The following is a 24,858-nucleotide window of genomic DNA, read 5'->3' as shown; positions in this document are numbered from 1 at the left end:
TATTTCGATCAGTCCGTAGCGGGGACTAAGTTTATGTCGGTTATTTCTCAAACTAGTTGTGTCAAGATTCATTTTCTTTGCGTAACCAAAATAACGGATTTCTGCGAACAATTTTACATTTACGAATGAGGGATGTATTTCCTGAATGTGTTGTATCAGATGTCCAAAAAAAGGGAGTGTTCGGGGCTTTCTTCATGACGTCGTTATGTCTTTTGGAATGCTAAAACTGAGATTCTCAATGGAGTATCTAAGCAATGTACCTAAGAAGCGTTTACACAAGGATCTGATTGATATTATGTTGCCAGTGCCCATATATCGTGCCACGTATTGTGTAGGCTCGGAAGGAGACGTGTTGAAATGTGCTAAAAGCATGACAGTCCGCTCCTCAGTTAAGACGTTCTTCTTTCAGTTCTATACCAATACCTTGCCATTTAAACCATGGTTGCCAGAGAAAGGACTGTTCGTACCGTAATCACTTAATTGTCTCATTTATTCAAAGCCTGAGACAACCGAACACATTTTCTTAGACTGCAGGGATGCAATATTTCACTGGGATGTCTTGCAGAGAACGCTGAAAAGGGCTCCCTATATCACCCTACGGTGTCTGCTTTCTCCCAGTTGAAAAAGAAAACGACGTGCCCTATGACATAATCATGACGCTGAGCCTACACAGCATATGGAAAACACGAACGGCCGTACGAAATGCTGATGTGGACGCCAAACCAGCCAGACAATATTTTATTGAAAGTGTTTCTCAAATAAGAGACGTGTATAAACCACAGGCTGAACCACCAGACTGGTTACCTGTACTGGATACACTGGTAACCTTAAAGAGTTTTTAACACGTGCTTTACGAGAACTATGTAATGTCAATGTAACTCGTTGTGTTGCTCTTTCCTTGGCATAGGGAATGTACTGTATCTGTGATAATCCGGCAATAAAGAAAAAAAAAGGCATTCGAGAAAAAAGTCCTCACACGCACGCCAATTTAGCATTCCAATGTTACCCGACATATGCTCACTTAGGTTTCTGCTGCACTCAATCCCCAGCGGCGCAATTGGTTAGCGCACGGCAATTATACGACAGTTCTCGTGAGCCATGCCGGGGTTGTGAGTTCGATCCTCACCTGGGGAATCTTCTTTTATATTCGAGAATCGAGAAAAAGTTTTCGTACGCAGGCCAATTTATCATTCCATTGTTACCCGATATATGCTCACTTAGGTCTCAGCTGCACTAAATCCCCAATGGCGCAATTGGTTAGCGCACTGTACTTTCTTTTTAATGCCGGCCTTTGGCACAACACAGAATATACAAATATTACACACTTCTTAAATGCAAAGCTGGGAACAAAAATTACAATAATGCCATCCGTCCGTATAGGACCGGCGTTGTTAAATGAAAATTCCTTCATGGTTGTCAGAGCTTCGAGCCTCGATAGCCAATCCGGTGCACATTCTTGCATTTTCTGTGTATCAACAAACCGCGACACACATTCTTTGAAATATATATGAACCGGCTGTGCCTCGGGTTCGCAGTGGTACCCAGCCATTCGAGCCCGCCATATACAGTAGAGAGCATTCAACATAATAAAGTCATATGGGACCCCTTCTTCATCCTTACTAGACAGATACCTGATCCCTTGGGGGTTTACAGGTAATTCTTTCTTCAGGGTTCGCTTCAAGACGTCCCAGAAGAACAAAGCCACCCAGCAGGGCAAGAACACGTGATCTATGGTTTCGGGCTTCTTGCAGATCAAGGAGTGAGAACCCCACGGGACGAGACAGCCTCGTTCTTCCACAAACGTCTTCACGGAGTGTGTTCCAGTGTGGAGCCTAAAAAAAAGGATTTTACACCTGGGGGCACCTGCATGCGTTTCCCACGTTTAAGTACGTTCTGTCCTTTTCCTCCACTGTACATGGCTCTGTATACCGCCCCTGGGAAAACAATGTTCCACACATCTTTATACAGCATATTCCTTTTCGCTTGACACAACTAATTATTTGAAAAACGAACAGTAAGGAAGCGGACACTGTCGACCACTTCCTTAACATAGCCACGAAGAGTTCCATTGATGCTTGCCGTACTGACAACATGCGCCGGCAGTGCGTCTCTTAATCTGAGCTGACATACGGTGCGCAGAAAAGGATTGGGCACATCGCGGAAAAAGAAAAATTGGTTGACCAGTTGTCGAACAAAAAAGATGGGCCAAGCGCACACCCCCGTCCTTCACCCTTCTGAACAAATTTGTTCGGCTGCACCTTTCCGATGTTCAACCCCATATGAAAACCGCAAACACTCAGTGCAGCCTTTGCACATTCACTCTAGAACAATACAACGCTTGCATAACATAGTATAACTTGGCGATTAGAAAGATGCTACGAACTGTCGCTCTTCCAAAAACAGACAGGTTAGTACATTTCCATTTGTCTGCTTTTTCTTTCATGTCACTTGTTTGGTTCCTCCAATATTCATCACTGGTATTGTAACTGTCAAGGGGAACACCGAGATACCTCGTCGGAGTTTTCACCCAGATCACCCTCGCGAAATAGTCTGGTGCGGAAATCCAGTCCCCGCGCCACAGCCCGAGGGATGTGCTCCAATTTACTCTTCTAATTTGTTCCCAATCATTGTCATATGTAAGCCTAATGTGTCAAACCCAGTCAGATTATCGGGATACGAAGCTGTTATATCCGCAACAACTGATGGATGCAGCAAAGTCATCGGTTTTATTCGTCGAGAACTGACCTATGTACGCCAGCCGATTCCGCCTCATGATAAGAATCAATACGTTAGCTTAACAATTAAAAAGGGCAAACTCATGTTTACACTTGTAGGCGTTTATATATCGCCTTCAAGTATTTTTGATCCCAAACGATTAACGAACATCTTGTCTGTGTGCCCTACTCCTTATGTCATCATCGGAGATCTTAATGCGCACCATATAGCATGGGGAAGCACAAGGACAAATGCAAGAGGGCAAAGACTTGCAAATTTCGCCTGCAACCACGGCCTGTATGACGGCAACCCAACGTTTACACGAGGCGTGAATTATGGTAGCTGTCTTGACATAGCTTTCATCTCCAGCTCTGCCTCAAGATACGTTAAACGATTTTCGGATATTGAGACACACGGGAGTGATTACATTCCCACGTACCTTGTCCTCAAAGGGATGTCCAGGCCCATCCCACGGAACACCATTCGATTAATTGATTGGACCAATATTACTTCCACCATGGAAGATGCTTGTTGAGAGGGCTTGTCCTCTGGATTAGAGGAAACAATCAAGTCTGCAATGCTACACGCCACGTGCACGGTCCCGGTTTCGTCGAAGCACACGGAATTGGATATAGAGTTCCAGCAACTTCGTGCACTCCGCCGTCGTGCGGAGCGGCGTTACCGGCGTACAAAATCCATCGAAGACCTTAGGACAGCCAGACAACTACAAAAGAAACTTCAACGTCGCGTGGATAGATTGGCATCTCGACGTTGGACAAGGTTTTGCCAGTCACTAGACCCCTGAAAGCCACTTTCCTACATCTGGAGAACCATACGTGGTCTACGTTCCCTCCCTGAACAACGCTTCCCATTCAAAGCGCTGATGCTCTTCCAGGGGCGGCTAGAGGCTGATGTTGCAGAAGACTTTTGTCAAGAATCGCTGGCAAAGCAACCGGTCCAGGCTTTCCAGCCCCCAGTCGCATCCCTGTTTCACGTGACGGCCTCATGGATCTTCCTTTAATAATGGAGAAACTAGAAGTGGCTCTTGCTATATGTAGGCATTCTTCATCCGCGGGACCAGATGGAATACCCTGCCACGCCTTGAGCAACCTGAGTGATGGCGCACTGAGAGAACTGTTACATCTCTACAACTTATCTTGGCAGGATGGAATGGTTCCCGAAGAATGGAAGATAAGCCACTTGGTCCCTCTCCTGAAGCTAGGCAAGTCCCCACTTGAACTCACCTCATACCGCCCAAAAGCGCTGGCCAGCTGTGTGGGAAAGATAATGGAAAACATTATCCTTGCCCACTTGGAGTGGTACCTAGAACACTACAACATGTTACCAAATTGCATGTCTGGTTTTCGTCGAGATCGCTCTTCAGTAGAAAGTGTTGTTGATCTCGCTACGTACGTGCAGCTTCAAAAGTCGCGCAAAAGATTATCTGCAGCTTTGTTCTTGGATGTCAAGGGGGCATACGATAACGTATCTCACGAGGCTATCCTCGATGCTCTTGACATGGTTGGCCTAGGTGGTCGAGTTTTCCAATGGATTTCTCATTACCTTTTTACGAGATCGTTCTTTGTCTGTACCGGTGATAGTAAAACCGCACGACACTACACGTACCGAGTTGTTCCTCAAGGCGGTGTACTAAGCCCTACCCTATTCCACCTCACGCTCATTGGTCTCGTTGACCATCTGCCAGCAGCAATCAAGATATCAATGTACGCCGACGACATATGTATATGGACCTCACGTGTGACACGTCCTCAGATATGTGCAAGACTTCAAAAAGCTGCTACTCTAACAGCTATATACCTCCGCAACCAAGGTTTTGAAATCTTGTTAGACAAATGTGCACTGATGGCGTTCACTCGCAAACCAATGACCCCCTACGCCATCTCAATAAATGCCCAGATAATTTCTTATGAGAAGACTTACAAATTTCTTGGCATAAACATTGATAGAGATCTCTCATGGAGCCCGCACGTGACCTACTTGAAACAGCGTCTGACAGCAATCTCCCAACTTTGCAAGTTTCTGGGAGGAAAGACTTGGGGAATGTCACTGAATGCAATGTTGGAATTGAACAGGGCTCCTTTTCTGGGCTTCTTGAGATACAATTTGCCTGTACTGACGAACACCTGCCAGACAAATCTTCGTGCCCTACAGGCTATTCAAGCTCGGACTATCAGCGTTTGTCTTGGTTAGCCAAAATACACATCGACAGCACCGACTATTGCGATGGCCCAGGACCAACCTATACAAACACACATTGCGGTAGAAGTGTTGAGAGTGCACATTAGGCACGTTTCCCGTGCCCGTTTTCACCATTTGTCAACAATAGCGTCAGAAAGGCCACATGCATCATTTTGTACTACGATTTCGGAGTATTACACCTGCCTTCCAGCGGGCTTCAACCCCGCAGCTAAACCATCGATTCCTCCGCGGTGTTTGGCTCGACCCGCAGCGCACCTGACCATACCAGGAATCAGGAAAAAATCTGAGCTGTCATCACCTGCCCTTAAACAACTCTGCTCCTTTTGCACGAGAGGTACGCCGAACACGTACATATTTATACTGATGGATCGGCAACTCTCCAGTGTTCCTCTGGAGCCGTGGTCTTCCCAGCGAAAGCCACCACCATCAGTTTCAAGACATGTCATCCAACGGCACCGATGGCTGCGGAACTTGCAGCTCTTCGCGCTGCACTTCGTCTCGTCAGCCAAGAACAACCTCGAAGATGGTCAATATTCAGTGACTCAGAGGCAGCACTGCAATCTTTGCTATCAGCCCTGCGGCGCGGACCACACGAACAACTGGCATTTGAGATTAGAGAACTAATCCATGCGTTAAGGGAGAAAGGACACCGCGTGACATTTCAGTGGCTTCCGAGTCACTGCGGAGTCATAGGGAACGAACACGCCGATAACGCTGCTCGGTCGGCTCTTCAAGGGGACTAAGAGGAGCCGATACCCTTATCAAGGGCAGATGCCGCTAGAAAACTTCGAATGCTCAGCCGTGACATCACGTTCTCCTTGTGGAACGCAGAAAGTTTTCAAAACAACCGACTCCACAATCTTGACTCCTCTCTACGCCTTTGCATTCCAGCTGGACTCTGCCGTCGCGAAGCTACCCTGCTTTGTCGAGTATGGCTAGGGGTGGCTTTCACTAAGTCTTTTGCTTACCGAATTGGATGGGCCGACGACGCCTCGTGTGAGGACTGTGGTAACGAGGAGACTATTCAACACCTTCTTTGTGAGGGTCCTCGCTAATATTTACAGAGACAAACACTCGCAATCGCGATAGCGCGCTTCGACCGAAGACCTCTCACCGAGGAACTTATTTTAAAATGTCGCCATCACAAGCCATAGCAGCAGAGGGCGACGAGGGCACTGTTGCGGTTTTTGAGGGCGACAGAATTGGACAAGCGGCTGTAGCCTGAACAGATGTTGATAGTGCTGCAAGTGCTACTGTGTTGTGCGGTGACAGTATGCGGTGACGGTGGCCGATTGTAATTGTGCGTCTATGCTCCTTTATTTCTTTATCTCTACTTTGTTACCACTTTACCTGCCCCCCTCTCTCCCCAGCGTAGGGTAGCAAACCGGATCTGTTTCTCTGGTTAACCTCCCTGCCTTTCCCCTTTTCTCTGTCTCTCTCTCTCTCTGCTACCCGTGACTTAATGATTTAATACAGATATTGCTTCGGTTACGCTTGGTTTATCTATGCAACACATTGCAATGTCGTCTGCATACGCCAGTAACTTCCCTTCTGTCGCTGTCAATCTAAAGCCATGTATTTTGCCATTTTCATTGATTGCCACACTCGTCGCCTCTGTATAGATAACAAACAGAAGTGGGCTGAGGGGACAGCCTTCACGCACTGAAAGCATAAAGTTAATGGGGGCCCCCAGTGACTTATTAACAATTAGTCTGGTTGTGCAATTCTTGTACGCCAAGGCTACGCCCTCAGTGATGATGGAACCGACATTAACGTGATCCAAGATGGCAAACACTATAACAACAGTGGGCACGGCGGACCAACTGCAGGCATGTGGCCTCACAAGCCTTTCCTCTGCTTCATGCAGGTGCTCGTTCTTGGTTTGACCGGAGCGACGTATCACCGAAACAGTTATTCTACCGGATCTTCAAGCTGCCAAAATGTGCCTGTTCCTTCCACGTGTTTTCTTAACACGTCAGCAACGACGGAGAGTTATCACGAAACACCTTCCTTCCACGTCACGCCAGCTCTGGTCCCGCGCAATCCAACCATAGCACCACCTACACATCATGTGACATCAGTGGGCTGCTGTACAAAAGGACGACTGCAGCTGCACAATTTCAGTGGGCACGGCGGACCAACTGCGGGCATGTGGCCTCACAAGCCTTTCCTCTGCTTCATGCAGGTTAGTTACTACTCTGCCTCATTTAAGAGCGATTGCCGCTGTCATTTGGTCTTGCCATGCCCCCGGCGTTGTGCTAGTATTGCTTACCAAATGTACTGTATGTGTTTACTTTTGCTGTGCGCTGACGTTAAGACAAATCCAGGCCCCGATATTGAAAAAGTGCTGCAAGAAATACTGGCAGGACAAACTAAGTTAGTTGAAGATATGGCTATGCTTAGAACGCAGCAGAATAACATAGAAAAACTTTTTGCTGATTTGGGCAATCGTTTCACTGTTTTAGAAAAGCGTGTCGCTCGTGTTGATGAACTCGAACAAACCGTTAAATCTCTAGAAACCAAGATAGTAGAATTGGAAGGTAGGCGTAGGCGTTCCAATTTGGTACTTTTTGGCCTTCGAGAGGAAGCCGCTGAAACAGAAACCGAGCTTAAGCAAAAAATTGTGACTGACATATTTTCCCATATGCTAAACGTAAATTGCAGCTCGATTGGAAGAATCCACCGTTTAGGGAAGACTGGTCAACAAAGACCCGTTATTATGTTCTTTCAGGACTTCAATGAAAAACGTGCTATCTTAAAGAACGCCCACAAGTTAAAAGGGACCAGAATTTCAGTACAAAATGATTATTGGCATGAAACCCTCAGAAAACGTAAATTGCTTTGGGACAGCGCGAAGGCTGAAAAGAAAGAGGGCAAAAAAGTTACTTTGATAGAGGCGAAACTACGGGTCAACAATGAATACTTTATATGGAATGATGAACACCAGGATTAAAATCCACGACTATCGCAGTGCTTCAAAAAAGGACTGACTTGCTCCCCCTCAAGAATTCCGAATCTTAAATATCAATGCACGCAGTCTTATCAACAAGAGTAATCAGCTTGACGCGATAATTCTTGCGCGTAACCTACACACTCTCGTCATCACAGAAACATGGCTGCATGACGAAACAGAAGATACGGATGTCTTTCCCTGTAATTTCCGTGCTTTCCGTCGTGATAGAGCTACTAGAGGTGGCGGTGTTGCTATTTTGGTGAGACAAGATATTTCGGCAGTTCTCCTACGTCAAGCTGATAATCTTGAAGTGATCTCTCTAAACATTTTATGCCATAATGCTTCTGTTTTGATTTTTGCTGTTTACCGCGCTCCCGATTCCGCTCCGCAATTTCTCAATGATCTGCGTGATCACATGGCGAATTTTGTGCACGAAAAAATTTTGCTGATACGTGATTTCAATTTTCCGGGAGTTGACTGGATTCACGGAACTCCTAGCGCTGATGTTAATATAAATAATCAGCAGATGCGTAATATAATCTTGATGAACAACTTGTAGCTAGTGGTTACTGACCCAACACTTTTTTGCACTACTTCTGCCTCAGTACTTGACCTTGTGTTTATTAGCCGGACTTTAGATAATTATTCTGTCTCTGTTGAACATGGCATTTCTGATCATGAACTTGTGGCTTTTTCTTGCTACCTTGATCCTCTCAGAGCTACTCACTGTAAAACTATTACTGTAAACGATTTTTCACGCGCCAGGAATGAGAGCATACTGGATTATCTTGACTTTCGTCTTAGCAGTTTTAGGGGACATAACACCGTTCAACCTTGGGATGAATTTAATAATATTTGTACACACTGTATTGACAACCTCATTCCAAATAAAACCAAGAGAACGTATAGAGCTACTCCCTGGATGACGCGTGACATAGTGCACATAAAGAGAAAGGTCAAACGACTAAGACGACAGGGTTTTTCTCGTGACATAGTAGAACCCTACCAAGCAAAATTAAATAAGGCTATCAGTGTTGCTAAACTTCGCTGTTACCAGTTCACCATTCCTAACTTCATCAGAACTGCTGCTTCCAAGTTTTGGGGTTATCTTAGTAAAAAAAGTAATTCAGTTGACCATATTATGCATGAGGGCAATCCTGTCGTCGCTAAACAAGATATCGCTGTTCACTTCAATGCTTATTTTAACAGTGTCTTTTCGAACTCGCCCATTTCCCCTCGTGCGAATGGCGTAGCACACAACAATGATTTTAGTTTTATTTCTTTGTCTGGCGTCTTTTCTATGCTTCTGAACATTAAAACAAAATCATCTCCTGGGCCTGATAACCTACCAAACGTGTTTCTTCACAGGTACGCTGAAATGCTATCTCGCTTTCTCGTAATCATCTTTCGTGCATCCCTTTCATCGGCGGTGCTTCCTAACGACTGGCTTTCTGTCCGTATTGTTCCGATACTAAAAACAGGCGATCCATCACTAGTGGCAAACTATCGTCCCATTTCACTAACCTCACCTTGTTGCAAACTTTTAGAACATATTATTGCTTCTGAAATCAATAAATTTCTCGACGATAGAACCATTCTATCTCCTATGCAACATATGTGTCCATGTGCAACATATGTTTCTTATGTGTCCTAGTAGAACCCTGGGAGTGTTAGCCAGCTCCACCACTCACAGACCTTGGCGGCGGACGTGGAACGTCCTCTTTGCCGCAAGCGTCACGAGAACGTGATCTTTTTGGGTGAAGGCAACTGCTCAATAAACCCACATATGCTACCTGAAGGCATCAATGTTGCCGAATTCTAGACCCTCGTTATGTAATGAATGAGAAGAACGGGGGTTAACCGAGCTACCCGATTTTTATTAGTCATATCATAAGAAGCCAACAAACACTGACACCAAGGACAACATAGGTGATAGTACTTGTGCTTAATAAATGAAATAAAGAAACGATAAATGATTGGAAATTAAAGTGGATGAAAAAAGAAATTGCCAAAGGTGGGAACAGAATCCACAACCTTCGCATTTCGCGTGCGATGCTCTACTAATTGAGCTACTTTTTTTTTCTTTGTTGCCGTCTTGGACGTATAATACAAAGTAACATATGATAAAACACTTCAGCCACACTTGGGCTGAGGCGAGTGGTGCTAAATCTTTTCATTTGCGCTGATCAAGTAGTGATACCCACTCTGGTGGATCAGTCTGAACCCTGAAACATTCTCGAAGATAAACAACACTTTCGATGAAGTTGTCACGTGGGGAACTTGTATTTATGTCTGCATGTCGCACCTGCATTCGTGTTTTCCACAAACTGTGGAGGCCAAGAAGCATAATTAAATCGTAGGGCTCTTCTTCACTTTCAACTGGTAAGTACCGGATGCCGTAAGGATTTAAAGGGAGTTCCTTTTTAATCGTCCCATGAAGGATATCCCTATCAAAAATGGGATCCCCAGCTTTCTAGGAAAACATGTTCCACTGTCTCGGGCTTCCTGCATAAGAAGCAGTTTGTTGTCCATGGCACGAATAGCCCTTTATCATGCAGCCATGTTTAAACAGGCAGCGTACCGGAATGCAGTTTAAAAAAAGGTTTTGACCACAGGTTTAACGGGCATGTTCTTAACTCTTTTAAAAATATCTTGCGCTGGGCCTCCAAAGTGTGGTGTCGGATAAACAGGTATCGGCAACACCACGTCAATAAGCTCTTCGTACAGCTTTTTCTTATTAACATTACATAGGTATTCAGGGCTGAAACGTACTTCCAACATCTTGCACGAAAGAACAACCTCGTGCAAGTATCCTGTCACAGCACCACACATGTTATCACAGGAGACTACCCTTCCAAGGAGCAGTCTCTGTAGGCGCACTTGCATAACAGTTCTTAGAAAGGGATCACTTTGATCACGCAAAAACATAAATCGCGAGACCACTTGACACAAAAAAAGATGCGCCAGGCCAAGGCCTCTGCTTTTAACGGAAACAAACAGGTTAGTTCGACTGGTTCTTTCCCAGGTGGACACGCAAATAAGTACAGCAAAAACACGATGCATTTTTTGAATAGCTGTTCGTGTCGCACACAGCACATTCATAACATACCAGAGCTTCGAAATCAAAAAGACATTGCAGATATAGGCACGGGAAAACATTGATAGCTGTCTTCCTTGCCACGCAACCGCTTTCTCTTTTATTCTCGAAGTTTCTTCTCTCCAGTACGAGCTGGGATCCCGATAACAATCCAAAGGTACTCCTGGATACCGCGTTGGCAAGGTGGACCATCGAAGCCGAAAAAAATAACCCGGTGTTACGTCCCGTTCGCCATGCCACAAACCGGAACGTTTCCCCCAATTGATCTGACTTGCAGTCTGAGCGCAGAATTTTTCGACCACACTCGTGACTTCACAGATGCTCTGTCTACCAGCGGAAAACACCGCTATGTCGTCCGCACACTCTAAGAAAAAAGAGAGTAAAAAGTGAGTAACGGCAACTTGACTCTTTTTTCTTCCGAAGACCCACTTTTGCGCGAGTAGAGTAAGAAAACAAGAGTCAACATTTGCGCATGGGTCGTTCGACTCTCAATAGTACGCGAAGAGTCGTCGTGGAAGATCGCGATTCCTCTGATATTCGAGATGAGTCTGGCGAGAGAAAGATTTTAATGCAGCAGAAGAAATACCAGATAACCTCTTCTGTTTTAGGCAGGCCCTCGGGTACCTGTCCTATTGTAATGCGGTGTATCATTCTTTCATCCTTGTCTTGTTCTGCAATTACTTCGAACTCTATATATTGATTTTCCTTGACCATGTTTGTTGGTACCTCACACGCTTAAGCGACTTAAAATTAAATTTTGAATGTTTAAGTTCCGAGATCAATATCTTGTTATGAGGCGCACGGTAATGGGAAGCTGCAGATTTATTTTCAGCAGCTCGGGTTATTTAACGTGTACGGAATGCACGGTATACGCGCGTTTTCGCATTCTGACCCCGTTGGAATGCGACTGCCGCGGTTGTGATTGGACCCGTCACCTCGAGCTCAGCAGCGCAACACCAAAGCCACTGGGCTACCGCAGTGCGTTGCATTCCGCGACCAGAAACAAATATTAGCGTACGCAACACTGCTTTGGAACCCCCTAGAAAAATCAGAAGAAAAATATGGCAGTTTCACCCCAATGCTGCATGAACCACTGCACGAACTATTCCACGAACCAAGGTTCGTAGTTTCATCGGCTGAATGAACTGCAGTAAACATTCGCTTACTCCTTAAATTAGCAAGCACTGGGTCACGCGCGCTCGAGCAAACATCGCCAGATCTCACTCAATGAACGCGAACACTCGTTGTCGCAGCGTTGGCGTGATGAAGGGCGCCAACAGAGCGAACCGAACGCTTCTGCTGCCTCTTCCTTCAAAGCGCCTCCGAAAAATTGCGCTATCTGAACGCACCCGCCCCCCCCCCCCCCCAGTTTTGCATCCATCGGAAATTATCTCCAAAACAGAGCGAGGGTGGCGCAAGACCGGGCTGGAGCAACGCCTAGAGGAGGAGAAGCGCTCTGAACTAGCGCATCCCTCTCCCGGTTTGCGCGCGTTTTATCACGTGACCTCCTATAGATACTTGCCTTCGGGCGCCCATCCAGCCCGGCTCAGCCTCGAACACTTCCTTTAACGCGCACAGCCAACCGCGCGGAATAGGATCTTATCGCACTTGACTTTACACGTAAGCTCACGGTAACACCGACAGATATATTTCGACGGCTGTGTCCATATAACTGCTATCGCAAAATTCGCAATAAACAGAAAATTTTACTAAGAACCAACAGCGCCGCTTCTCCACGACGTGATACAGCTGCGAACGATATTTCTGGGAAATGCGTTGCTAAATCTCTCGCCAAATGACTACGCTCGCATTTGGTGGCAGCGGAACGCAGTCGCAAGAAATTGTGGAGGAAATACCGGAGTCCTGGCAGCTTGAGGTGCACTAGATTATTCAGTAACGTCGGCGGCTTTGTAGTTATACGTTACATCGGTGCAAACTGCACTCGAAAGAGATCAAGGGCAGCCGCACCGTTATAGCTAAGCAAATTAAGCACAATTACGCCGCGTCTCCCAACTTCGAGCACGCTCCGACAGCCAAACGATAGATATTTCAAACGTAACCACACTTGGAAGAGCAAATTTTGCTTGTGCGAAGTGAACGTAGCGGGTATTTCAAGACGCGTGTTAAATTCATGGCTGTTTCATTCGTGAACATTAGTTACGTGACGTAAAATTATCAGTGAGCAAAACAGTTTTTATTTCAACACGAGGAAAGAAAACCGAAACTAGCGCAACTGTTTTGCTCAGTTGTGCGGATACGAAAGATCCAAAGCCGAAGCCGTCAATAGCATGACGCCATTTTGCAGTTGCGTTGCATCTCGCACGTGTACGTTGTCGTCGAGTGGTGGTTCTTTATTCTATGGAGTGGTTCTCAAAGCGCTGCGTTAGGGGCGACTGCAACCAGACGTTGCGGCAAGTTACGGTGGGAACGTTTGTCCGTGCTGTGTGATTGCGACGAGGAGGACCGCCGCCAGCAGCGGCGTGTCGCCGATTTCGTCTTTGCCGACATCGAGCAAGTGCAGCTCGCCGGACCGTCACAAGCGCCGGAAGTGTTGCGTTTAGCACTGCGTTTTCCTTGTGATATGGGAGATCGCAACGCAGCGACGACCAGATGCATACGAAGGACCACCAGCGGATAGTGACCTGTGCCATATTTCTCCTAACCTCTCAGGTAGGCATATCAGCTTTTGTTCCGAGTTTACAAACGGCGGTTACTCGGCCCTTCCGGTACGGCTACATTTTGCGCCACGTTTCTCTTGGCAGTTCACACACGTTTCGTAGGCATGCGAGCGCGTGTGTATGCGAAAATACTACTGGCAGACGGAACCCTCAGGACAGCATCTGAAATTATAGCAAAGCTGTACTGCCATAGATAAACACCGTTCTTAACGACTCCAATGACGAGTGGCCTGTCGCATCGAAAAATCCGTAGAATACCAAGTATTGCGTAACTTGAAGTGTAGATACAATACTAGCACCAGTGTGACTTTCGCTGGCGAAGACAGGTTGTCGAAAAAACAGCTTGTGTATTCTCAAGATTCACTAGCGCTTCAGGTATATTACCGCGAATAATAAAAACGCTACAACGCTGTATGGCAGTGTCAGGCGATGTGGCAGCACAGATATTTTCGTAGCGGTAAGGCGGCTGCATGCACGAGCGAACAGACACAATGCTTTAAAAGCGCTGAAACAGAACAAATTTAATGTGCATTTGGCTGCAAGTCGGAAACACATTAGCTCACAATATAAGCCGATGTATAATGTTATTATTTTTATGTAATTTTTATTTTCACGTTTGCAAATATTTAAAAGCACGAATTTGCTGCAACCATTATATAGTAAATCCTACTAGGCTTACAAAACCTGGCTGTGTTATGTAGAGAATTTGTGGTATTCCTACTGGATTTTCTATTTTGAGTCCGGTGTTTTATAAAAAAGAGGGTCTTTTTATTTGTAGTCTTATGTTAGTGCAGATATTTGGCCAGCAGAAATGAGTTGATTGCAAAGTTGTACCTCCCGGTGAGCTGCATATGAACCCAAGTTTATCCTGTCTTGGCTATTGTAATGTGCATATAACAATTTCAAGTATATACAGCTGTGGTTGGCTTAGTCGCTGTAGCATATGTTGTAAAAGTAGAAGGCTGCGACTATTTGACTGTTTTCATGCAGAAATACCTTTTTTACTTGTACCAAGAAACGCTCACAGTATTGAATGAAATGAAGCGTGGTGTATTTTTCTACTAATTTAATAAAGGAAATTTCGTCTGCGGTGTATCAGATTAGTTTACTTTCCTTTACTACACAATGCGTTATCTCCTCTGCTACTACTGTTGTAGTGTGTATTTTTGTAATTTTTAAATGTACTTTATTTTAGGTATTCAAGAAATGGCAACATCCAGAAGAAGGCGCCATCTTATCCAGCACGTTATGGGTGCGACAGATCGTAGCAGGCACTTTTTGCATATCTCATTAGCATATGATGCTATTTGTTGTAATTTTTGTGTCCACTTTCCTGGCCTTTATTCATTTCAGCATTATTGTGCAATGGGTAATACTTTTACATCGAGATAGAGTAATTGTCCAAAGGAGAGACATGGCTGGAGGAGACGACACACATAAGCCTCCTTTGTCCGTATGTCTATGTTGCGCTGTTACTCTGTCGCTATCTACCAACAAGCCCAAGTTCTTCATCAGCTACATTTACTAATTCTTCGTTATTACAATTTCATTGATACAACATTTAAAGTACAGAGGTACACAGGAAGAGAGACTTGAAATGATGAAGAGCCGTAGAACAAGGAGCATCGCTGAAGCCAATGTTTCGACAAAGAGAATGAGATAAGTTTTCTTGTCGAAGCATTGGCTCCAGTAAAATTTCTTGTTCTATCACTATTACGACTAAAAGACAGCATTGTTGTTGTTGCTGAAGTATTGTGCATTATGGAATAAAAATTAACAGGGTGAAATGTCAGGAATGTGAAATTTCTTGTGTATTCTAATGCTACAGCGAAAGCCAGAAAAACAAGGTGTAGAGAACCACATTGTTGTTTTTCACTACCCAATTTGGCCAGCTCATTCAGAGCTTGCACTTCGTTGCATTAACGACCACTGCAATTCATTAATTGAATTGCTTCGTGATTTACTTATGTTTAGAGATGTTGGATTTGTTTTAATGCAGCTTAACATAGTGCGTGTAAAAAATATACAATGACATCTTAAGAGGCTTGCAGCTGACTAGCAGATCACTTGATGGTATGAGCTCAGGTTTCCACCGAGCTTCCACGCACAAATCGGATGCACATTCTTTTTTGTCATTGCTTGGATTTTCATAAACATAAGTACCATTTCTTCTTTGTCGACGTTCTTGTGTTGTAGGACATAATTGTTTACATTTATTTGTATTGGTATCCATGTTACTGAATTTTTCTTGTAAATTGTGACATGGTAGGACTAAGAGTAGGGCGTCTTCCCTGCCGCTAGTGCACGTGCTCGCGCACGCACGATGGCACCTTGATAACGCTCTTTGTCGAACTGTTAAAGTTTTCCCTTAATGGTTTCGCACATCACCCAGGCTCTCTACACCCCAGTGCTATCAGCTGCTTAAGTAGCCTTCTTATGTCCTTTTCTTTCATTTCCCTCAAATTTTATGCAACTCGATGGTACTGTGGCTTTATTTATAATCTTTGTTTAAAACATTGCCACTTCTCTGTTATTGTTACCGCTGCATCATCGACTATTTCATTAACCGCCTGCCTTACTGCTTTGGCAAACCACTCATCATTAAGTAACAAGGCATTCATTTTCCACAGACCCCAATTAAAAGTATGTCTCCTTTTCACTACACCTATGTGACCTTTTACGAGGCAGTGGTCCGAAAACGACACGGGCACTACACAATAACTGCGGTATCTTTGAATAATATCCAATGACATGTACATTCGACCCAGTCGTGCATGACTACTGCCCTGAAAACGAGTAAATGTAACTTCACGCCCCCCCTTCCAGACACTCGAGTACATCGTCAAGTTCATTTTTACCTATTAGTTTTGAGAATACGCTACAGCTATTGTCCCGCACACCGGCATTATTCACTCGGTCTATGGCATTCAACACACAATTAAAGTCCCCTAACTACATAACGCGTTTATCACAACCGACACGCTTAGAAAGGTTCGAAAAAACAAGACACGCTCCTTCACTGAATTCGGAGCGTAGACGCATTAGACGTGGAATTCAATATTACATATAAAAACATCACAAAAGACAATCGTTTCAGATTCGCAGGAATGTACACTTCGAATCTGCAGTCTAGGCAGCTTCTTGACGAACGGAATGCACCCCCAGACGTGCCTACCGCATGGCTAACCACCGCGAAATATGTGCCTGAATCGTCGTACCAGGCTCCTGGTCTGCTCCTCTCCGTCAACCTTAGTCTCTTGGACGGCTAGTACGCCTATGTTGTGGTCAGTGACCAACCGTAGGACCTGAATTTGCCTACGACGAGCCGCCAACCCTCGCATGTTCAATCTGGCAGTAATAAGGGACGGTATTTCAGCCATCTTCCACAAAAGAGAAAAGCAGGCCCGAAGCATGGTGCTTACCGTTCACGATTAGCCCTCGGCTAACCGCCTCCGGGACCTCCCGGCTTGTTTGGGTCGTTAGGCGAGGCCGCTTTGCCCACAGGCTTCTTTTCAGGTGGTACATTAGGCTTTGGCTTGTAGCCCATCCGCCTTCCTTGAGGCGCCTTCGTCAGCGGCCCCTCGCTGGTGCTGGTGGCACCACCATCCCTGTCCTTGGTCTCGTCGTGGGGGCGCTTGACTGGGGCACCCGAGAGTAACAGTCCGCTCACCGTCGTTGCCGTCCTTCTCCTGCAGCATTGCCGTCGTGTCGTTGTCGGGTGCGTCTTCGTTTACGGCCCCCGTTGCTATGCTCACTGCAGGCAGGACCTGTACCAGTTTACCCGTGTTCCCGCCGTGCCTTCAGTGCCGGCTGTCGATGACCCTCTGAATGTCACTGTGGAAACCAAGTCTCCGGTTTCTATGGCGGCGTCCTCTGTCTCGACAGCGTTCATGACGTGTTCAGCAGCAACCTCACTCGCTGCTGGTACTGTCACGGCGCCGTAGGATTTGATGCAGTCAGCGTCATCGTGGCCGAAACGTCTGCACCTGGAAGAGCGCGGGACGTTACACTCTCGGCGGACGTGCCCCGTGCCTTGACAGCGCAATCACTGCATGAGTCGACCAGGCACGACCACGAAGGCCAACTCTCCGCCGACGCGGACCTGATGAGGACGGTTCTCAACTTTGACGCCGCTTTTTAGCTTGAGGAGCACAGTCTTGGTGGTCGACGTCTTGTTTCCCATGCCTTCGACTCGTCACCGCTCCCGGCTCACCTCCTCCACCTTGCCGAAAGCCGCGATTGCTGTCCGGACGTCCTCGTCGGCCAAGCCGTACAGCAGCCAGTGGAGCCTACTTCATCTACTGGTTGTGCGGCTCAACGATGACGCACCGCCGTCCCTTCACTTGCAGGTCTTGCAGAGAAACCAGTCTTTTCGTCGCAGTCGCATCATTCAGGGTCACCGCCCAAACGTGGTTTACCTGGTACGCACCTATGCATACCACATCAGGCAGCAGGCCTGTCGGCAGTAGGGCGTCCCTGAAATCTTTGCCCTTGTATGGTCTCGCACGCACATCACCGTGCAAAAACACGGTGTTAATCGCTTAGAACCACAGAAAGCTGAGCTAGTTGGTAAAAAGTCATTATGCAAAAGAGAAGTGAGGCGTGCAGACAGGACCCAAGAGTAGAGAATTGGACAACACGAACGCCGACTATCAGTTTAAGGGACCACTGAGGTGAAAAAAGAACACACAAAACTCATCTGCGCATGCTCAGGAATGGTAACACCACGTGTCAGTCGGGTACAAGTGCTGGTCTACGTGAGAGATAACTGTTAAGACACTTAATCTCTTCCTTATGTAAAGTAATCGAAGGCTGACTCACGCACGCACTTCCAGCATTATAGATATGCCATACCTGTACCATAAGACGCGTATCTTCATTCGTATGCCTGTACAATATGCCTGCAACTCGTCCTTTAGGCAGTTGAGGCAAAATGAACGCATATTCCTTATCATCTTCCGTAATCCTGTTTCCGCTACCAAAAGTGGCCGCTGTCGCTGCCCCGGAAGAGGCCATGACCCTACGATGCGAACAGCTCGGCAGCCGGATGCAGAATGCTAGCGCGGCATTCTGCTTCCGGCCACCGAGCGTGACGGACGGATGATGACGGACTCCGTTGGAGTGTCTTCAGCGGCCTTGTCTTGCCGTGGAAACAGGGCGATGGAACTGGAGGGCGCCTACCAGGTTGTTCTGCCAGGTCTGCCAACAGGGCGTTATGTTTTAAATACAGTTTTTTTTTGCACGCTGATATTACGGTCCGACCGTACCGGATCGAAGATTTCCGTGACACATTGGCAGACCATTCGCTTCTTCCGGGTGTTATCTCCCTGGGGCGTAGAGCATGAGCCAGGTCTAGGCTATCACTTTCAAGCACGCTGACGCAGTAAAGAAGATCTCGAACATCGGGGGCTGCGTGTAAAAATCCGGCGCTGCCTGGTGATCGACCCGTCGAACCAGGACGTTCGACTGAAGCTCCACTGGCTTCTACACAATGTGCCTGATGAGGACGTGCGTGTCACCTTTGCATCCTATGGAAAAGTTACCGAAGTAGGCCGGGAGCGCTGGCGTGTGCAAGGTATGACAGAGAAGGGCTCAACTACCCGGCTCGTCATCCTCAAGTTGAAAGCGGGCGTGAAGTTGGACGACTTGCCACTCCAGCTGACCGTTGGCGGTGAGTTGGTGCTTGTCGCGGTACCAGGCAGAGACCCTCGCTGTGCCTTCGCTGTTGTGGTACAGGCCACATCCGCAAGGAATGTCGAGTCCCGTGTTGCGGAATCTGCCGACTCTACGGGCACGAAGAAGATCAGTGTGCTCGCGCTTACGCGAACACAACAGGGCCGGGAACCAGGAAGGACTCCTCTGAGATGCTGATGGACGAGAGGGATGCGGAGGACGCAGCCCGTGCAGGTGGACAACAACAGCGCCATACTTCACGCCTCTGGTGAAGCAGAAGGCGGGGACCTCCCGCACAACAGATGGTATTGTACAGGCGCAGCATACGCCTGAACAGGACGACGATGACAAAGTGAAGGAGGCGGCGAAAGCTACGGTCGCCAAAAAAAAGCAATGTGGAGACCCCCAGCATTGTTGCCATGGAGACGAACCAGGAAGCGGCGAGCACCATGGCTGGGAAACGTACGCATGAAGAACGCGTCGACGTGAAGCTGCAGCCTGGTGGTGGTGGCGATGAGCCTCCACCGAAGGCAGGTGGATTGAGACGCTTGACTTTAAAACCGCGGCCGAACCTTCCTGCTGAAACACGGCAGGCGGGGAAACCGCCTCCGTAGTAGCACGGAGTTCTGGTCGGTGTGAGCGCCGGTTGTTGGTCGACCGGTGTCAAGAGGTTCTGGCAGTCGTGAGGAAGGCTACGTCAACCATGAAGATAGGCACTATGCGTACAGAGGCGTTTCTTCTTTTAACACATGGCTGTCAATCTTATCACTCCATTCGATTTGCGACCTTGAATGTCAGACGGTGACTTCCACTGTGTGTAAGCCGCGGTTGATAGAGTGAAGTGTAGGCCAGTGAGAAACAAGAGCTCTGAAGTGTTGAATACTTTTGTCCATGAGTTTGGTCTCGAGGATGTTGGCAATGTGTTCTTCACAGGGACCCACCCAGAATACATGCACTTTCAGCGGGAGAGCCATGCGAGACTTGACAGGATGTATGTATCTCTCGATCTTATGCTGCTATGCTCTAGTTATCACGTTAAACCTGCGCCTTTCAGTGATCATTGCCTCGTGAGTGCGACTTTAGGAATGAAGGGCAGGAAATTGCGTTTTAACTGGCACTTATGGAAACTGAACACAAAGCTTTTGGAGGATGAAGGGTTCCTTATGCAAGTCAAGAACAAGCTAGACAAACTGGTAGACGCGCAGCCAGCTAGTTTTGCAACTGAATCGGAGGGATTCAAAGAGTGGGTAAAAAATGAAAGCAATAGAAAAGAGCAGCGTGGCTCCTTATAAAGAGAAAGAAAAAGGCAAAGAACTGAATGGGCAACTTATATGGATGCTGAGCATGGAAAGTAGCGCGCCGGGAACTTTCACGAAAGAAATACGGGAAGTGAAATGCCAGCTCGAAAGAATTGACGCCGACAGATATAGAGTCGCCGTCATACGCGAAAGGCCTGAAAAATTGTGGGCTGGCGAAACGCCAACAAAACAAGCGCTCTCGGACGAGAAAAGATACGCTTGCCAGGAAGAAATTAGGAGCATCTGATATGACGGCCGGACTTCGGAAGATGTGAGAGCCATTCAGAGCGCTATAGCCCAACATTTCACGGAACTTCTTAGCAATAAGCTCGAAATCATAGAAGGCTTTCACGTAGACTTTTTAAGACTGGTGCTGACACTAGATGATGAAATTAAGGAACGTCTTGAACTGCCCATCGCTTTATAGCAGATAGAAAAAGCCATAGATGACCTACCACATGGGAAAGCTCCTGGGCCAGATGGGCTAAGTGCGGCCTTTTATAAAACCTTTAAGCTTTCTGTTGCATAGTGCATGCTCCATGTGATAACTGAGGCTTATGAACGCAAACAGGTTCCATTGTCTTTCGATACGTCCCACATTGTTCTAATTCCCAAGGCTGATGATCCGGAAGAACGACTGTTGGTGGGGTCATATCGACCGATTAGTCTCACCAGCGTCGACTACAAAGTATTTATGAAGGTTCAAGCAAAAAGAATGGAGTTTGTGATCACGAAGTTGGTGGGCCTCATCAGACGCGTGGAATTAAAGGCCGTAGCATTGCCACAAATATTCATGTCGCACGCAGCGTGTTGGCGGTCAGATAGTAGTGATACAGATCGACTTGACGAAAGCCTTTGACCGCGTCTCCCACGAAACTCCTTATCCATCCTGGAACATTCCAAACTAAGGGGACGTTATAGTAGAGGGCGTAAAAATGTCCTACAAGAACTAAATGACCCGCATTAGAGTTAATGGCGATCTCACTGACAAACTTGCTGTACGTTCTTCAGTAAGACAGGGATGCCCGCTTTCCCCCTTGCTTTTCGCAGTGTATTTGGAGCGGCTATGCCTGGCAATTATCAACTCTGAACAAATTTCAGGTTACAGACTGCAGTCATCACACGTGAAAGTACTCGTGTATGCGGACGATATAGCGGTGCTTTGCGCTGATAGACAGAGCATCTGCGAAGTCTCGAGTGTGGTCGAAAAATTCTGCGCTCAGACTGGAAGTCAGATCATTTGGGAAAAATGTTCCGGTTTTTGGCATGGCGAATGGGACGTAACACCGGGTTGCTTTTTCTCTGCTTCGATGGTCCACCTTGCCAACGCGGTATATAGGAGAGCTCCTGGATTGTTATCGGGATCCGAGCTCGTACTGGAAAGAACAAACTTCGAGAATGAAAGAGAAAGCGGCCGCGTGGCAAGGAAGACAGCCATCAATGTTTTCCCGTAACTTTATCTGCAATGTCTTTTTGATTTCGAAGCTCTGGTATGTCATGAGTGTGCTGTGTGCGACGCGAGCAGTTATTCAAAAAGTGCATCGTGTTTTTGCTGTTTTATTTGGGCATCCACCTGGGAAAGAACCAGCCGAACTTACCTGTTTGTTTCAGTTAAAAGCGGAGGGCTTGGCCTGGCGCATCTATTTTTGCGTCAAGTGGTCTCGCGATTTATGTTTTTGCATGATGAAAGTGACCCCTTTCTAAGAACTGCTATGCAAGTGCGCCTACAGAGACTGCTCCCTGGAAGGATGGTCTCTTGTGATAACATGTGTGGTGCTGTGACAGGATACTTGCGCGAGGTTTTTCTTCCGTATATGTTGGCAGTACGTTTCAGCCCTGCGTACCTGTGCAATTTTAATAAGAAAAAGTTGTACAAAGCGCTTGTTGACGTGATGTTTCCGGTACCACACTTTGGAGACCCAGGGCAAGATATTTTTAAAGGAGTTAAGAACATGCCTGTTAGATCTGCGGTCAAAACTTTTTTTAACTGCATTCCGGTACGCTGGCTGTTAAAACCTGGCTGCATGATAAAGGGCTATTCCTGCCATGGACAACAAATTGCTTTTTATGCAGGATGCCCGAGACAGTATAACATGCTTTCCTAGAATGCTGGGATCCAATTTTTAATTGGGATGTCCTTCAGAGGACGATTACAAACAAACTCCCTTTAAATCCTTACGGCATCCGGTACTTACCAGTCAATAGTGAAGAAGTGGCCTACAATTTAATTATGTTTCTTAGCCTCCACAGTTTGTGGAAAACTCGAATGCAGGTGCGACATGCAGACATAAATAGTAGTTCCATACGTGAATACTTTATCGAAAGTGTTGTTTATCTTCGAGAATGCTTCAGGGCGCAGACTGATCCACCAGAGTGGATACCACTACTTGATGATTTAGTGCAATTGAAAAGATTTTAGCACCACTCGCGTCAGCCCAAGTGCGGCTGAAGTGTTTTATCTAATGTTACTTTGTATTATAAGTCCAAGATGACAATAAGGAAAAAGAAAGCAGAATGCTAGCGCACGGCACTTATACGATAGTTCTCGTGAGCCATGCCGGGGTTGTGAGTTCGAGCCTCACCAGGGGAATATTCTTTTATATTAAACATTCGAGAAAGAAGTCCTCATACGCACGCCAATTTATCATTCCATTGTTACCCAATATATGCTCACTTAGGTTTCTGCTGCACTCAATCCCCAGTGGCGCAATTGGTTAGCGCACGGTAGTTATACGACAGTTCTCCTGAGCCATGCCGGGGTTCTGAGTTCGAGCCTCACCTGGGGAATATTAGACATTCGAGAAAAAACACCGCATACAAACGCCAATTTATCATTCCATTGCCACCCTATATATGCTCACAAAGGTTTCGGCTCCCGCAATCCCCAGTGGCACAGGAGCTGACTTTCGGCCACCGTAGTGTACGGACGTGGCTGATATGAGCTCCGCCGGAGCGGATGTAGCGGCCCACCATAGCCGCGGTTCCAGGAATGAAGTGTCGCAGCATTATGCAATCATTTTGCCCCCACTGCTAACTGGGTACGTTGTTCAAAATACCGTTTGTCTACATGATGATGTAAAAGGTAGACCATATCGCGCAGAGGATTTTCTTGAGCCAGTGTTTCAACGTGTTCCGCCCACCGAGGTTCTTGCGCTCGGCGCCTATCAAATGAATCATGTGTGGGCGGTTTACCTGCAACACTGCTGAAGGCGCGAAGAAGCTTTCGGCCGAACCGGAATTGACGGTCAAGGGCCGGAGATGCATCGTAATTGATCAAAGCCACCGCGACGTCCGTCTGAAGCTTCACTGGCTGCTCTACCATGTACGCGAAGACGTGCGAAACGCCCTGAACCTCTACGGAAACGTCTTGCAAATAGGACTGTAGCCTTGACGGCTACAGCCACTAGAAAACCATAACACGCACAGCTGCGGTGCGACTGAAGGCTGACGTTACTTTGGACGATATACCACATCAGCTGCGCGTCGGAGGTGAGCTAGCCCTTGTCGTAGCGCCCAGAAGAGCGCCAAGGTGCTTGCGCGGCCAACAGATTGGTCACATAAGAAAAGACTGCCGCGTGCCGCGGTGCAACGTCTGCAAACGCTTTGGACACGCCGTAGAAAACTGCTCAAGGACGTATGCGGCAGCTGCCATGACCACGTTGAGCACGGAGAAATCCGAGCTCACCATAGACGAAGCGGAAGCAGAAGAATGTGTGAATTCTGCAACAAGATCCGGAGTGCAAGGGACAAACACCAAAGGAAGTAAGCACGCGGAAAATGCTACCGCGGAAAATTCGATAGCCACTGCGCAGGTAGAAATTGCAGTAGACTCAAAAGCCAAGATACAAGGCTCCGAATTCATCGAGGGTGGTGCCAACAAAACGAGTGGAAATAACGGGACAGCAGAAGTGCTCAACAAGAGTGCCGAAGCGGACGCCATGGATTGCCGTAAAGCAGAAGACAACAGTGCGCTGGGAAAGAGACCACGAGACGACACCAGTGCAGAGACAAAGGACGCCAGCAGCAGTGAGCCGCCGACGAAAGCGTTCACCAGTCGGCGGCTGCGTCCCACCCCAAAGCCAAATGTTCCGAAGGGGGGAGAAGAGGGCGGCTAAGCCGCCCACTTGACAACACGGCTAAGGCACCGAGGGTGTACCCCAAAATCGGGGCGCAGACTGTTTGGTGAGCGCATCCCTTTTTAAAGATAAAGACGGCTGTTAGACT

General features: G+C 47.0%; 1 protein-coding gene and 1 non-coding gene across 2 annotated transcripts in view; one reads left to right on the top strand and one right to left on the bottom strand.

Annotated features, from left to right (window-relative positions):
- LOC142575054 (4-pyridoxate dehydrogenase-like) overlaps positions 1–24,858 on the bottom strand; it is a 237,371-nt gene that overhangs the window by 68,121 nt on the left and 144,392 nt on the right. The window lies entirely within an intron of this gene.
- Positions 23,330–23,421, top strand: TRNAI-UAU (transfer RNA isoleucine (anticodon UAU)). Its single transcript is given in 2 exon segments — positions 23,330–23,367; positions 23,386–23,421. It is a non-coding gene; the product is annotated as a tRNA-Ile (tRNA).

Source organism: Dermacentor variabilis, chromosome 3 (genome assembly GCF_050947875.1).
Source record: "Dermacentor variabilis isolate Ectoservices chromosome 3, ASM5094787v1, whole genome shotgun sequence".
NCBI lineage: Eukaryota > Metazoa > Arthropoda > Arachnida > Ixodida > Ixodidae > Dermacentor > Dermacentor variabilis.
Note: the sequence above shows the minus strand (reverse complement) of the source record. Positions and strands in the feature narration are given on the sequence as shown.